This window comes from Ostrinia nubilalis, chromosome W (genome assembly GCF_963855985.1).
Source record: "Ostrinia nubilalis chromosome W, ilOstNubi1.1, whole genome shotgun sequence".
Lineage (NCBI taxonomy): Eukaryota > Metazoa > Arthropoda > Insecta > Lepidoptera > Crambidae > Ostrinia > Ostrinia nubilalis.
Genome location: NC_087118.1, coordinates 6411303 through 6428059, shown reverse-complemented (window position 1 = coordinate 6428059; position 16757 = coordinate 6411303). Strand labels below are relative to the sequence as shown.

Genomic DNA, 16757 nt, shown 5'->3' with positions numbered 1-16757 from the left:
GAGCCAGTTTTTCAGGCATCAACTCAAATATCTTGGTTACGTTGTAGATATTAATGGCCTACACGCTGATCCTGAAAAAGTGGACTCCATTTCTAAATACCTGTTAAGAAGAGCCATCTATTGGAGCGCGTGAGAAGCTCCAACCAAAGATCAATGGCAATACTATCACCGAGCACCGCATCGATTACGTCACGCGATGTCAAGAAACCACAACAGATGGCGCTGAAGCACACCTATAAAAACGATTGCACGGACGCTTAACGTCTCTCATTCTCATTTGAACTTTAAACTGAAATATTGTAAACGCTTTATTGTAAAGTAATAAATCCCAGTATATCTTCAAAGTCGCCTGATTTACCCGTGTTGATCCATACACACAAGAAGATTAGGAGTCACAGACAATAGCTAGAAATTAGAAGCCTAGGAACACACTCTGAACACGCAAACATTGGTCCTTCAAGCCGGATCATCCATCATCACATCGAGGGATCAGCAAAGGGTCTGGCCAAATCGTTCCTTTTTTCCCCCATCTTATCCCATTTCAATTTTACTAAAGCTGTGCTTGTTCCTCTAGGTACCGTGTTGTGCTTCCTCACGAGTCACGTACGCAGTTTACAGGAATTTGGTGAGTACCCACTTTTATAAATCGTCAAAATGAGTGTTGAAAACGTAACTGTTCGTTGTAAATCTCCTAATTTGTGCGTAGATTCTGATGATACTGTAATTAGAGAATTAAATAAAAAACGCGGTTCAATCAAGGGTAGACTGACGTTATTCGTAAAATTTGTAAATTCTTTTCATAGCCACTCTCGTCCTAGCGATAAACAATTAACCGAATTAAAATTGCGTAGTGAATTAGCCAAATCATTATTTAGTGAATTTAATAGCATTCAAAGCTCCATCGAAATGCTCATGGTGTTAGATAGTGAAACTGCAATTCAGTTAGAACATCGTGAATCATTTGAAAATATTTATTACGAAACCATGGCAGAAGCAGAAAGTTTAATAAAACGTTTTAGCCTTTCTGATTCATCTAGTGCTAGTTCTAGGTGTGAAGCTTCGATAAATATTAAGCTTCCTACTATTTCACTATCCTCCTTTGACGGGTCGTTTGAAAATTGGTTAGAGTTCAGGGATACCTACCTTTCTATGATTCACAACTCCACCCAGCTTGATGACATTCGTAAATTCCATTATTTGCGTACATCGCTAACTAGTCAGGCAGCTCAAGTTATTAAATCAATAGAATGCACATCAGAAAACTACACAATAGCTTGGGATTTGCTCAATGAGAGGTATAATAACGTCAAGTTGCTGGTACATAATCATGTGAAGTCTTTATTTACCATTCAAAATCTAAATAAAGAGACTTCATTTCATTTAAGGAAATTAATTGTTTATATATAGTTTCAAAGAATTTACGCGCCTTAAAGACACTCGGGGAACCTGTAGAATATTGGGATACACTTATTATTTATATCATTACCTCCAAATTAGACGCAGTAGTTGAGAAAGAGTGGGAGGAACATAAAAATAATTTATTTACGCAGCATCAAAAACGCATAAGTTAGACGATCTCATTCGTATCGCCTCGGACTGCCGCTGAGAACGGTCGTGTGTCCAGCAACATTTATTGTTTATTCTATAATAACGTTTTGTAAATACTCAAACAATTTCGCGAGTGATACCAGGAGCACAGCTGTGGCGAGAGGTACCCATACGGCGCGAGTGAATGCAACAGCGCGTGAGTACCGTTGTCTGACAGTGATAGCAATATTTCTGTCTTGCGCGCTAGTAACTCGCTCCGCCCAGTCACTCCCGCTGTGTTGCGCCTACGCAGGCCCTGCCCCCGATCGCCGTGCATTCACCGTCGGCATCGATCATCATTTAGGCCTACTTTACTGATTTATTTGCTACGGCGATAGATATGCAGTTTGCAGTGGGCATCTTGTTGGTGAATGGGTGGCACTGCTCAGTTTACTCTTGTTTTTATTTTTTCTTCTTTTATTATTATGTGCCACTGTCATGTCTATGTAATTGCCTGTATTTGTGTGATGTCCACTGTAATAAATGTATCTTTCTTTCTTTCTTTCTTTCTTTCTTTATATGCCTCGTACGCAGCGCTCCCCGCCGCTATCTAAGCAGAAAAATCTAAGTCCTAAACACTACGGCTCCGACCCACTTATCAATAAAGACCCTGAATTTGAGGAGCAGGACAGTTTGCAACATATTACTAGAAGATTAAAGCGCAAAATATTGGAATCACCCGGACACTCGGACACGTCCTTCTCACATAGATTGGACGAACTGCAGTCATTTCAAGAAAAGAAATTTGATGACCTAACTTGTGCTCTCACGACTCTAATCGAGCAGAATACGCAGATTAAATCATCTATGGAGTTGATGTCAGCTCAATACGATACCTTGCTGACTAAAGTAAATACACTTGAAAAAGACAACTTAAATTACAAGACACAAATTCAAGTGTTAGAGAATAAATTAGATTCGTTGGAGAGGGACGCCAGATCTACCTCGATCGAGATTAGGAACATTCCCATTGCTGAAAACGAGAATAAACAAGCGTTAACCGAGACTGTGAAAAACATCTGCTCGACTGTGGGATCATCATCTGAGCTCCAGGACCTTGAAATACGACACATCTATAGATCCAGGTCTAGCGCTATTGTTGCAGACTTTACCACAACTAACAGAAGGGACAGCGTTATTTCAAGCCTACGTAATTATAATAAAAATAAACGCGATAGTAGGGAGGCTTCACTGAACACCTCAACTCTTGGCCTACCTGGTCCAGCGAGAACTATTTACATCTCGGACTTCCTTACGTCTAAGAACAGGCGTTTATTCTACCTGGCCAGGGAGCGAGTCAAGAGCAAGAATCTTCTGGCTGCCTGGACTTCATACGGGAAGGTATTTGTCAAGAAAACTGAAGAGGATCCGCCGCGGCGACTAACCTGTGAAAGTGACCTCGAGACATTGATTGAGTGATCTAATTTTGCTATTATTATTATACCTACTTACTTACTAACTTCACGACTACATTATCAGATCACATATTATACATTTAATTTACTGTTCCTTTGTCTCATTATATATAGATGACTCAGCTTAATTCACATCAATTAAATATTCACTTGGACTCATACAAATACACTTGTCAATCTATTTGCGATCCAGAACAATGCCAAAGTTTTATGAATCCAACTCACAATTCATTAAAAATTCTAACACAAAATATTAGAAGCTTAAATTGCAACTTTGATAATTTCAACACCCTACTTGCGAGAATAAATGTGTCTTGGGACTTCTTAATATTAACAGAATGTTGGCTTCCGTCTGCCAGGTACATTCCTGAATTAAAAGACTATTTGTATGCCACTACTAATAACAACAAGACACAAAACGAGGGAGTGGTTATATACTACAAAAATGATTTTTGCCCATCTATTGAGGAACCCCAGTTTGAACATGCAAATTGTCTAGTGGTTAAACTAAATAAATCTACTGCAATTGTTGCAATCTATCGACCACCTGGATATAAGGAACCTGCGATCTTTAACTCATCATTAAATTCACTTCTGAATAAACTGAAACACTTTGAGAATATTATACTGGTCGGTGATATTAACATTAATATTGTCCAAAATACCAATGACCTTCGCTCTTGGGACTACCTAAACCTACTTGCTGAATTCAACATACATGCTGGACATAACGTCCCTACGCACGAACGTTCCTGTCTTGATCATGTTATGATCAAATCAAATAAAGTCTTTAGGTGCTTGATCATGAACTCCTCTATCACTGATCATAGTAGCGTCGCTGTTCTCTTGGACACAAATAATGACCCACTCCCCCCTGTTAAGACAAGACATATTCTCGACCAAAGTAAATTGGATATGCTGATTGATGGTATTGACTTTACACCGCTATATGACATGCAAGACGCTAATGAGGCCTCTAGTTTCTTGACTGATAGTCTATCTGATGTAATTAAACGTAGTACTAGAGTTATTAATATTGCTGGGAGGAAAAGGATCAACAAGCCCTGGATTACTCCTGGGCTTCTTAGATGCATGCGTCACAGGGACAAATTACACATAAAGTCGAGTAATAATCCAGAGGACGATGACCTCAGGATTACTTATAAGCGTTATCGGAATTTTTGCAACTCATTACTCAAAAAGGTTAGGCGCGCATATGACAGACAACAAATTACAAACGCATGTAATAATAGCAGGAAACTGTGGGAGGCTGTAAGAAATACAACTCACTACAAAAAATCAAAAACCACGTCCATGGACTTAGTTGCTCATGTTGATCCGCAAGTTGGTGTGAATAGCGTGAATGACTTCTTCACTAACATTGGAAAAAGCCTTGCTGCCAAAATAACTAATAATCCTGCCACTCCTAGCCCCACTGGTTCGCTTTTGCCTCTCCCAGATTCACTTGTCCTTGAGCCCACTGATATGACTGAAGTCGCTAATCTTGTTATGAGCCTAAAAGATGGTTGTGCTGTGGGCATTGATCTGATATCTGGCCAGCTGCTCAAACAGTATAGTAAGCTGCTAATTCCACCAATAACATACATATGTAACTTATGCATGGGGACTGGAGTATTCCCTGATAACTACAAGAAGTCTCTCATTACCCCTGTCTATAAGGGTGGTGACAGAGACTGTGTCAACAACTATAGGCCCATATCGCTGCTCCCCGTCCTGTCTAAGATCCTGGAACGACTACTAAACAAGCGCCTAGTTGGTTTCCTTGACAAACACAATATACTATCGTCTCTTCAGTTTGGTTTTCGTTCGGGGAAGTCAACCGACGACGCTGCCCTTGCGCTTTCCGATTTCATAGCCAGAGATTTGGACGGGGGGAGGAAGGTGATTGGTGTGTTTCTGGATTTGGCTAAGGCATTTGACACGGTCTCTGTCACAATTCTCTTGAAAAAAATGGAGAGGTTGGGTATACGCGGACTGACACTACAACTTTTCGCGAATTATCTCGCTAATCGCTCTCAAGCCGTAAAAATTGGTGAGTGGATCAGTGATGAATTGCCGGTGACAATCGGTGTGCCGCAGGGCAGTGTCCTTGGCCCTACGCTATTTCTCATTTACATAAATGACCTTCTACAGTCAAGAATGATAAATGGAACGATGGTGGCTTTTGCTGACGACACTGCCCTGCTGTTCCATGCTGATACATGGGAGTTGGCTTTCCACCATGCTCAGGATGGGTTGAATATGGTTACAGATTGGTTGGCTTCTAATTTGCTATCACTTAACGTAAGTAAAACTAAATATATTACCTTTGCCATTTCTAAGAGAGGCCTTTCCACTGGACATTCGCTTGTGTCACATTCTAGCTCATGTGTGACTAAGTCTAACTGCCATTGCCCTAAGTTAACCCGAACTGACACAATTAAATACCTGGGCATCATGATCGACTGCCACCTTAACTTTCAACCTCATCTGGATCTTTTGGCTGCTAGAGTAAGGAAGCTGATCTTTGTATTCAAAACTCTACGCCACATTTCTGATCAGTCCTTCTTAAGAACAGTTTATTTCTCCCTGTGTCAATCTCTCCTGGGTTACTGCATCACTACATGGGGTGGTGCTGCCAAGACTCACCTCATAAGAGTTGAAAGAGCACAAAGAGCGGTACTGAAAGTCAGTGCATTCCTTCCGCGTTTGCACCCCACAATTGATGTATACAGACACTGGAGGGTGTTAACTGTTCGGCAGCTTTTCATACTAGCAGTGGTTCTGCGCAAGCATTCTATGCTCTCATATGACCCACAGCTTAGTCAAATTAGACGCAGAAAAAATATAGCCTGCACCAAAACACAGTTTAAAACAATATTTGCCCACAGATTCTTCTGTTTCCGAAGCGATCGTTTGTACAATAAACTTAATGCTTTGCTCAATATTTACCCGCTACTAAAACGTGGGGTTAAGAGAACTATCACGGAGTGGCTTTTGAATCGTAACTACGATCAAACCGAAAAACTAATTAAATAAGTACATCTAAAACACACCTATGGACTTAGAGCTCTCTCTGATTTGACGTTTTTGGGCTGGGCGGTCTTCGTGCGTGCGCGGGCTTACACACTTGCTGTCGTTAGGTGCCATGACAATTTTATACCAACGCTATTATCATACAACTTTCCATGTATGGTCCTGCGGACGGGCGGCGGCCTTCCGTCTCGGAGCGTCTGATTAGAAGTGGGCTCACCCTCTCATCCACACACACTCATTCATATCACACACTTGTGCCTAGATACACATACACTCTTATTGTGCACTAGGTACATTGTTTTTTTCTGTATCGTATTGTATCTTCTTAATTTTATTCTGTAAATTATGTTTTACTTATTTTCTTTTTTTTGTTAAATCTTTGTCCACATGGATGTTGTTCTTACACTTAGCTCATAGCCTTGTCTAAGTGCTGTAAGGTTCGAGGCGGTGGGAGCCTGATGTCCTGTAACACAGGTATTCGATACCTAGCATTGGCATCAGACTCACACTGATATTAAACATCATAATCATAATTATCTCATGTATGTTTTCAATGTCTGTGTGAGTAAATAAAGATTTTGATTTGATTTGATTTGATTTGATTACATTCTTGAAAAATAAGGCAGACACTTTAGAAATGATTAAAGCGCATAATTCTTCATCATTTTCTAATAGTAAAGTCCCTTTTGATAACAATAAAAAACCTCAACAACAATCGCAACAAAAATCACATATTTTCGCTTCAACAAAAAATAATGTGAATTCCAAAAGTACCCGCACATGCTCATTATGCAGCGGAAATCATTCGCTTTATTCTTGTACTAAGTTTTTGGATTTAAACGTTAAAGAGAGATTAGAATTCGTTAATAATAAAAGGTTATGTGTTAATTGTTTACGAGCTGGACATTTCGCTTCAGATTGTTATTTTGGTCCGTGTAAACAGTGCAGTAGAAAACACAACAGTTTATTGTACAGTAACAATAATGATAAAGTAGAAAACGCATTAGTATCAGTCGTGGAGTGCCAACCGGATTCGAACCCCGTACTGCACTCGTCGGCAGTGTTACATACAGCCGAACCGACACGAAACGAGAATTCGAACAATAGTTTGTATACGCAGGGTGACGCAGGCGTCAGAAACTGTTTTATTATCCACAGCTTTAGTGGAGATAGCAGGTAATGACAATGTATATCATAAGGCTCGCGCTTTGTTAGATAGCGGCAGTCAACACTGTTTAATTACAGAAAATTTATGTAAAAAATTAAAAGTCGATTCGATACAGTCCACATATCATATCACAGGAATAGGGCATTCACACACTCAGTCAACAGAGTTGTGCGAAATTAAGGTCAGGTCATCAAACGGTGATTATAATACTCGCTGTAAATGTATAGTTTTGAAACATATAACTTCAAATTTACCAACAGTTCCATTACATTATAACTCTTTAGACATTCCGAATAATATTCAGTTAGCCGATTCGTTATTTTATTTACCGTCAAAAATTGACTTATTGATCGGGGCTGACGTGTTTTGGGAATTGTTGATAGAAGGGAAAATGCGTTTACCGGCAGGTCCTTACCTACAAAACACTACGCTAGGTTGGATTATTTCAGGCATTGTTTAAAATTCAAAATCAATAAATAACAAAATACAATGTCATCATTTGCAATCTTTACAATTAGATGAGCAGTTACGTAAATTTTGGGAATTAGAAGAAAATTATAGACATAAACCATATCTTACAGAGGAAGAACGCCATTGTGAACAGCTGTTTACTGAAACTACAAAACGTGCAGTTGATGGTCGTTTTTCAGTTCGCATTCCAGTACGAAATGAATTAGTACTTGATGAATTAGGTAATAGTTACGACATTGCAAAAAATAGATTTTTGTCATTAGAACGCAGGTTAGAACGGTCTCAAGAGTATAAAAAAATGTATAGTGATTTTATGCAAGAGTACTTAGACCTAGGTCACATGACACGTATTGAAAACTACACTTCACCTCATTATTTTCTACCGCATCACGGTGTCTTACGAGAGCAAAGTACTACTACAAAACTAAGAGTAGTTTTCAATGCAAGCCAAAAAACATCAACTGGCAAATCTTTAAATGATGTCCAAATGCCAGGGCCTGCATTGCAAAACGAATTGTTTTCTATAATTTTGCGTTTTCGTCAATATAAATTTGTCGCTTGCGCGGATATCGAGAAAATGTTCAGGCAAATATTAATTCATGAAAATCAAAGAGATTTACAGTTAATATTATGGCGAGAAAATCCATCACAGCCTATCAGTGTGTACCGGCTTAATACTGTAACATACGGTACGGCGTCTGCACCGTACTTGAGCAATCGTTGCATTAAACAACTAGGCTTTGACTGTACGGACGAAGACATTTCACGTACAATATTAACAGATTTTTATGTAGATGACCTTATAACTGGTTCAGATTGTATTGAGAAGTTATCACACATATGTAAGGGTGTATCTGAAACTTGTCTATCTGGTTGTTTTCCCTTAAGGAAATGGACATTTAATTCGCCTGAAAATATTTTGAATAATAACATAACTTTTGATAATTCCAAAAATTTTTCTTTAGATGAAAATTATTCCAGTAATACTCTTGGTTTAGGTTGGTTTAACAAAAGCGACGAATTTCATTTCACATCAAAGGTCAATTTTGAATGTAATAATGTTAGTAAACGACAAATTCTATCAATTGTTTCACAGATTTATGACCCTCTCGGTTTGTTAAGCCCGTTTATAATTATTGGCAAAATGATATTACAACAGTTATGGTTATGTAAACTTGATTGGGACGATGAAGTACCTATTAATATTTTAAGGAACTGGGAAAAGTTTATTGAAGCATTAACTTATTTACATAATATTCGCGTACCGCGTCATGTTGTAGGAACGTGTGACCATTCTAGGATCGAATCTAAATATATAAAAAGAGAAACTGACTGACTGACTGACAGATCAACGCACAGCCTAAACGGCTAAACGTAGGCACTTGAAATTTGGAAGAGACGTAGTTTAGGTACCGTAGAGGTGCACTAAGAAAGGAATTCCCGAAATTACCACGGGAACGGGAATTAGCGGAAAAATCCTTTTGTATGAAAAATCTAAACCGCTTAAGTTAGATGCTTGAAATTTGGTGTGCAGGTACGTTAGTAAACTTAAAGCTTAGGTACAACAGGATATCGTAAAATTCCCACGGGAACGGGAGTTAGCGGGAAAAAACATATGTATGAAAAAATCTAAACTGCGTAAGATAGACGCTTGAAATGTGGCATGCAGGTACCTTAGTAAACTTAAAGCTTAGTTTCAACAGGATATTGCAAAATTCCTACGCGAACGGGAGTTAGCGGGAAAAAACATTTGTATGAAAAAAATCTAAACCGCTTAAGATAGATAAAGGGGGTAAAACGGGATCCACGCGTACGAAGTCGCGGGCGGCCGCTAGCTATCATCTATCTTCTAAATATTTTATTATATTATATAAAAGGAGAAACTGACTGACTGACTGACAGATCAACGCACAGCCTAAACGGCTAAACGTAGGCACTTGAAATTTGGAAGGGACGTAGTTTAGGTACCGTAGAGGTGCACTAAGAAAGGAATTCCCGAAATTACCACGGGAACGGGAATTAGCGGAAAAATCCTTTTGTATGAAAAATCTAAACCGCTTAAGTTAGATGCTTGAAATTTGGTGTGCAGGTACGTTAGTAAACTTAAAGCTTAGGTACAACAGGATATCGTAAAATTCCCACGGGAACGGGAGTTAGCGGGAAAAAACATTTGTATGAAAAAAATCTAAACCGCTTAAGATAGATAAAGGGGGTAAAACGGGATCCACGCGTACGAAGTCGCGGGCGGCCGCTAGCTATCATCTAATCTATCTTCTAAATATATAAAAGGAGAAACTGACTGACTGACTGACAGATCAACGCACAGCCTAAACGGCTAAACGTAGGCACTTGAAATTTGGAAGGGACGTAGTTTAGGTACCGTAGAGGTGCACTAAGAAAGGAATTCCCGAAATTACCACGGGAACGGGAATTAGCGGAAAAATCCTTTTGTATGAAAAATCTAAACCGCTTAAGTTAGATGCTTGAAATGTGGCATGCAGGTACCTTAGTAAACTTAAAGCTTAGTTACAACAGGATATTGCAAAATTCCTACGGGAAGGGGAGTTAACCGCTGAAGATAGATGAAGGGGGTAAAACGGGATCCACGCATACGAAGTCGCGGGCGGCCGCTAGCTATCATCTATCTATCTATATAAATAAAAATGAATTGATGTTCGTTAGTCTGATTATAACTCGAGAACGACTGGGCCGATTGAGCTGATTTTGGTTTTAAAATGTTTGTCGTAGTCCAGGTCTAAACGATGAGTAAATACGCGCGCGATATTGTTTTTCTGTGACAGACAAAATTCCACGCGGGCGAAGCCGCGGGCGGAAAGCTAGTTACACATATTTACGGATGCGAGCGAGGCTGCATACGGTGCGTGCGCTTATGTTCGGACGTGCAATAATGATGACGTCATCACGGTGAGATTATTATGTTCGAAGAGCCGCGTCGCGCCAGTGAAACCGGTTAGCATTCCACGGCTCGAGTTATGCGGTGCACTATTGGGAGCTAGATTGTATGATAAAATAATTAAATCACTTCGATTGAACTTTGACAAAGTTGTATTTTGGACAGATTCTACTATAGTTCTCAGATGGTTGCAAATGTCACCACATCAGTTAAAGACTTTTGTTCAGAATCGCGTTGTTGAGATAAATGAGTTGACAAGCAACACAATTTGGCTGCATGTAAACTCGTCAAATAATCCAGCTGACCTGGTTTCCCGTGGAGTACTTTTAAATGAATTGAGTTCATCAAATTTATGGTGGAACGGACCCACCTTTTTATTTGAAGATAGCATAAAATGGTCACAAAATCAAAATAATATTTTACAGAACTTAAATGATTTACCTGAGTTAAAACTTCCCACTACAAACTTGTTGTGTAGTAGCGATTCTAATTTACCTATCATTGATTTCAGCCGATTTTCTAAACTAAATCGATTACAAAGAACTTGTGCTTATGTAATGCGTTTTATACATAACATACGAACAAAATCTATTGATGAGCGGTTACACGGGCCGTTATCAGTAGAAGAACTTGATAAATCCTTATTGTTTATAGTTAGACAGGCACAAATAGAATCGTTTCCTGAAGAATACAATGCGCTTTATAATAATCTTACTATAAATAAATCAAAACGTAATATTTCCAGTTTAAATATAATTTTAGATGCTGACAAAATCATAAGAGTCGGGGGCAGATTAGTTAATTCTGAATTTTCATATGACAAAAAGCACCCCATTTTATTGTGTAGTAAACATATCGATAGTGGAAGTATCAATTAATGTAAGGGACATTTTGGCCAAAATGAGTTATATATACCAACGCATTCAGAATTTTCGGCTCTATCGATTGGTATACTTGAAATGTTGATATCTTTAAAAAAATGTCCCTTACCTTAAACATTTTTGGTCGTCTGAATACGACTTTTGGGGAAACAAATGATTTAAAGGACGTAAATTCCTTTTAATAATACAATTCAGCCCTTACCCTAAACTGTTGGTTTTAACTTTTGAACTCATTGAACCTTACTTCATTTAAAATTTTTTGATTTATTATAATTAGGCCCTTACGTTAATATGCATATAGGATATCAATTACTTTTTTTGGTGGTGATATGCATTTAATGCCTCCAACTCCTACTGCACTTATGAACACTAAGTTGTCTTGTTTCTATCTTTTTTTCTGTTCATTTTTACGCAGTTGGGTTTTTGACCGAGGGGCTGAAGGCTCTTCAGAAGCTGTTCAATTCCGTCATCCTCGAAGGAAAGGGAAAAAACGCCTACGGTATGGCACAGAAGTGTGGTGACACTCTTCTTCAAAAAAGGCGACAAAACCTTGTTGAAGAATTATAGACCCATCTCACTTCCGAGCCATGTCTACAAGCTGTTTTCGAGAGTCATTACGAATCGTCTCGCTCGTAAGCTCGATGACTTCCAGCCTCTCAATCGCTTTAGTACACCACATACATACGCCACGGCAGATTATACAGAAGACCGAGGAGTATAGTCAGTCACTTTGCCTGGCGTTTGTGGACTATGAGAAAGCTTCGATCGAGACCTGGGCAGTACCTACTACAGTTTCTCCAACGGTGTCAAATTGACTACCTATATCGATACATCGAAATGTTGAAAGGCTTGTACGAAAACGCCACAATGTCGTTCCGTCTCCAGGATCAAGACTCGAAACCAGTTGCAGCAGCAGACAGGGGGAACTGAAAACTCCGAAACTGTTTCTGGACTGGAACGGATTCGGCATAAATATCAACGGTGAGTAAATAACCCACCTTCGATGCGCAAACGATATCATAGCCATGGCTGAGACCGTGGAAGATCTAGGCACAATGCACAATGGCCTGAGTCGAGCCTCTCAACAAGGGGGTCTTAAAATGAAACATGGACAAGACAAAATCATGTCAAATGTCCGTGTTGCACCCACTCCTCTAAAGGTTGGATACTCTACACTCGGCAGTTGTTGACACTTATATACCTAGTACAAACAGTCCAGTTAGGCTGGTTATAGTGTCACGCGGACCGTCCAGTGCGGATCCGCTTCACACAGCCGATCTGTAAACTTCGAGGAAGCGTTTTAGAGTAATGCGGTCCGCAGGAATCGCTCGCTCCCTGTCAGTTCATACAGATTGGCTGTGCGGAGCGATCCGCACTGACGGTCTGCGTGACACTAAAACCAGCCTTAGGTAGGTCTAACTTCGAGGAAGAGGTCAATCGTCGAATCCAACTCGGCTGGCAACGTTCAGGAAGCTTCGTGATATTCTCACGTCTGAAATATCGCACTGTCTCAAGACAAAAGTCTTTGATAACATATGGATCTGAGACGTGGTCGCTTACTGTGGGCCTCATAAGAAGACTCAAGGTCAAAGGCGATGGAGCGTGCTATGCTCGTAGTGATTGAACCAGAAATGACGTGATCCGCAGGAGAACCAAAGTGACTGACATAGTCCGCAGAATCGCTAAAATCAAGTGGCAGTGGATGGAGCTCGCAGCTTGCAAAGCTGATGGCCGCTGGGGCAGAAAAATTCTTGAGTGGCGACCACGAGCTGGAAGACGTAATGTGCTGCAGACCCCCACTAGGTCGACCGACGATCTGGTGAAGGTTGTAGGAGGTGCCTGGATGCGGGCGGCGCAGGACCGGTAGTTGTGGAAATCCTTGGGGGAAGACCTTTGTCCAGCAGTGGACGTCATTCGGCTAAAACGAACGAACGATGATTGAAAAAAAAAAACCTAACTGCGTAAAAATGAACAGAAAAAGATAGAAACAAGACAACTTGTTCACAAATGCAGACGTAGGCATCATCAGTGACTAAATGTTTTGTTGGTGATGTGTATTTGATGCGTCCAACTGCATTTGTGAACACTAAGTTGTCTTGTTTCTATCTCTTCTCTTCGTTTTGTTAATGAATACTCGAATGCAACCTCTACTTACATCAGGTTTCAATGTTAAAATTGTCAAGTTACAATAATATTACTGTCGTGTTTATTCTTAAATGTACCTTACAACATACATGACATTCCATACTGTGAAATTTCAACATTGTAAGGTACAGTCAAGCTCGTTTTTTTAATGTAAGGGACATGCTATCTTTTAAACTACCCATTTTTCGAAAATTTGGCGTTTATATTATGAAAGAACAGAAAATTCTAAGAAACTTTGCCATAGAACCTATTTAAATCGTAACATCACATAAAAAGATATTGAAGTATAAAGAAAAAATCGTTTTTTGGCTCTCCTGAAAAGTCGTGTTTTGTCCCTTACAGTAATTGATATTTCCACTATCGATATCTTTACCTATTTATTATTTCAAAGTCAACATTTAAAATTATTGCACGCTGGGCCTCAATTAATTTTATCTCATATCAGAGACAATTGGTGGCCACTAGGCGGTAGAAACTTAGCAAAAAAAGTCGTTAACCAGTGTGTCATATGTTGTCGTTTGAAAGGTAAAATAGTACAACCAATCATGGGTAACTTACCAACTGAACGAGTAACTGCAAATTTTCCTTTCATAAACTGTGGAGTAGACTATGCTGGACCTTTATTTATTTTAAATAAGAAAGGTAGGGGTTCCAGACTAGAAAAATGTTATTTATGTCTATTTATATGTTTTTCAACTCGAGCGATACACTTGGAACTAGTAACTAGTTTGTCTTCACAGAGTTATATTTTAGCACTGAAACGATTTATTTCCCGGAGAGGAAAACCTTATCAAATATTTTCCGATAATGGACGTAACTTTGTAGGAACAGCTCGTGAATTTTCAGATTTTTTAAATAGTAATTCTCAGTCTATCATTGATTACGCTTCAGATAATCACATTAAATTTAAATTCATTCCCCCTTACGCGCCTCATTTTGCCGGTTTATGGGAAGCTGGGATCAAGTCCCGTAAGCACCATATAACACGTGTGGTAGGAAATGTAAACATGACTTATGAGGAATTCAGCACAGTTTTGGTACAAATTGAAGCTGTCCTGAATTCCCGCCCTATGTATCCTTTATCCTCAGACCCCAACGACTACTCTCCACTCACTCCTGCCCACTTCACTATTGGCCGGCCGCTGACTGCACCTGCAGAGAGTGATTTTACCGCTGCAACCACGCACACACTCAATCGTTACCAGCGAGTTGAACAGCTGAGGCAGACATTTTGGAGGAGATGGTCTACAGAGTACATATCAGAGCTTCAGAAACGTACTAAATGGCAACAGAAAACTGAAGACTTGCAAACTGGAACATTAGTTGTCATAAAGGACGATAACCTTCCGCCGCTGAAATGGCGGTTAGGACGCATAATAACTCTGATTTCAGGCAGTGACGGCGTACCAAGGGTTGCTGTCATTCGGACGGCCACAGGCATCATACACAGGGCATTCTCAAAGATATGCCCACTTCCGGTCGCTGAGGTGCCAGGTTCGAGGCTCGGCGCGTGACATGACGTGAGCTGAGATGTTGAGAGGGAGTCTCTCAAGGCCCGCCGGAATGTTAAGAAGAGCCATCTATTGGAGCGCGTGAGAAGCTCCAACCAAAGATCAATGGCAATATTATCACCGAGCACCGCATCGATTACGTCACGCGATGTCAAGAAACCACAACAGATGGCGCTGAAGCACACCTATAAAAACGATTGCACGGACGCTTAACGTCTCTCATTCTCATTTGAACTTTCAACTGAAATATTGTAAACGCTTTATTGTAAAGTAATAAATCCCAGTATATCTTCAAAGTCGCCTGATTTACTCGTGTTGATCCATACACACAAGAAGATTAGGAGTCACAGACAATAGCTAGAAATTAGAAGCCTAGGAACACACTCTGAACACGCAAACAATACCCTATCCCTAATAATGCTAAAGAGGTCAGGCGGTTCATTGGCACGGCTTCCTGGTATCGCCGCTTCATTCCAAATTTCAGCCAAATAGCCTCTCCCCTTAATAAATTAACTTCACAGGGTAAAAATGCCCCACCCTTCTTATGGTCTAAAGAAGCCGACGAAGCTTTTAAAAAACTAAAAAACCACCTCGTTACTGCACCTATCTTAGCATGTCCCGACTATACTAAAGCCTTCGCAGTTCATACTGATGCCAGTGACTATGGAATAGGAGCAGTTTTAACACAGACCTTCGAAGACGAAGAAAAGGTGATCGCGTACATGAGCAAATCATTAAGTAAGCAAGAACGAAATTACAGTGCCACTGAACGCGAAGCCTTGGCAGTACTGTCCGCTATTGAACACTGGCGATGTTATTTAGAGAACGGTCTCAAATTTACAGTCTTCACTGACCACTCCTCACTAAAATGGTTTCTTAACCTAAACAATCCTACCGGAAGGTTGGCTCGCTGGGGCGTTCGTCTTTCTGCTTTTAACTTCGACATCAAGCACCGCAAGGGCATAGATAACATCGTTCCAGATAGTTTATCCCGATCAGTCCCTATTGCTACTATTAACAACCAAACGGACTTACAAAACTACCCTATTTATAAAACGGATGATCCATGGTTCTTGAAGATGTACGCTGGTTGCTCAAGTTCCCCTACTTCATTCGAGAATTACCGGGTCTCCAATGGTAAACTATTTCGATACATTAGATCCATCAACCCTCTTACTAGAGAATTTGAATGGAAGGAAGTGATACCATCTGAATTCCGACAAGACATTATTATTCAAAATCATTCGGAACCTACTTCCGGACATTTTGGCATCTTCAAAACTTTTAAACGTCTGTCTTTAAAATATTTTTGGCCAGGTATGCATCTTGACGTCAGTAAAAGACAATGCCGGAAATTGGCGTCTTTTTTTTTTCGCGCGGCCATCGACCAAACTTTGTTTTTTGATTACAAAATAGTGTAATAAACCAAACGTACTATGACATGTATACCTCTAAACTCAGTCTGAACTGAGTTACGAGCATTAGAAGTTTGATGATTTTCATACTAGATTTGCTTTTTGCGCGCACAGTTTTGTAAGAAATTGCAACAAAATAGTGAGATTGTATGTGTAAACAAACAATATCATCCATTAAAGGCTCCAGACATCAGTATGGAGCAGAATCAGCGCA

The 16757-nt window shown here is 39.9% G+C and overlaps 1 long non-coding RNA gene across 1 annotated transcript; it reads left to right on the top strand.

Moving 5' to 3' along the window:
- The first annotated feature begins 463 nt into the window (after positions 1-463).
- LOC135086397 (uncharacterized) lies at positions 464-15424 on the top strand. The gene is made up of 3 exons (XR_010260467.1): positions 464-499; positions 575-625; positions 14707-15424. It is a non-coding gene; the product is annotated as an uncharacterized LOC135086397 (long non-coding RNA).
- The last annotated feature ends 1333 nt before the right edge of the window (positions 15425-16757 follow it).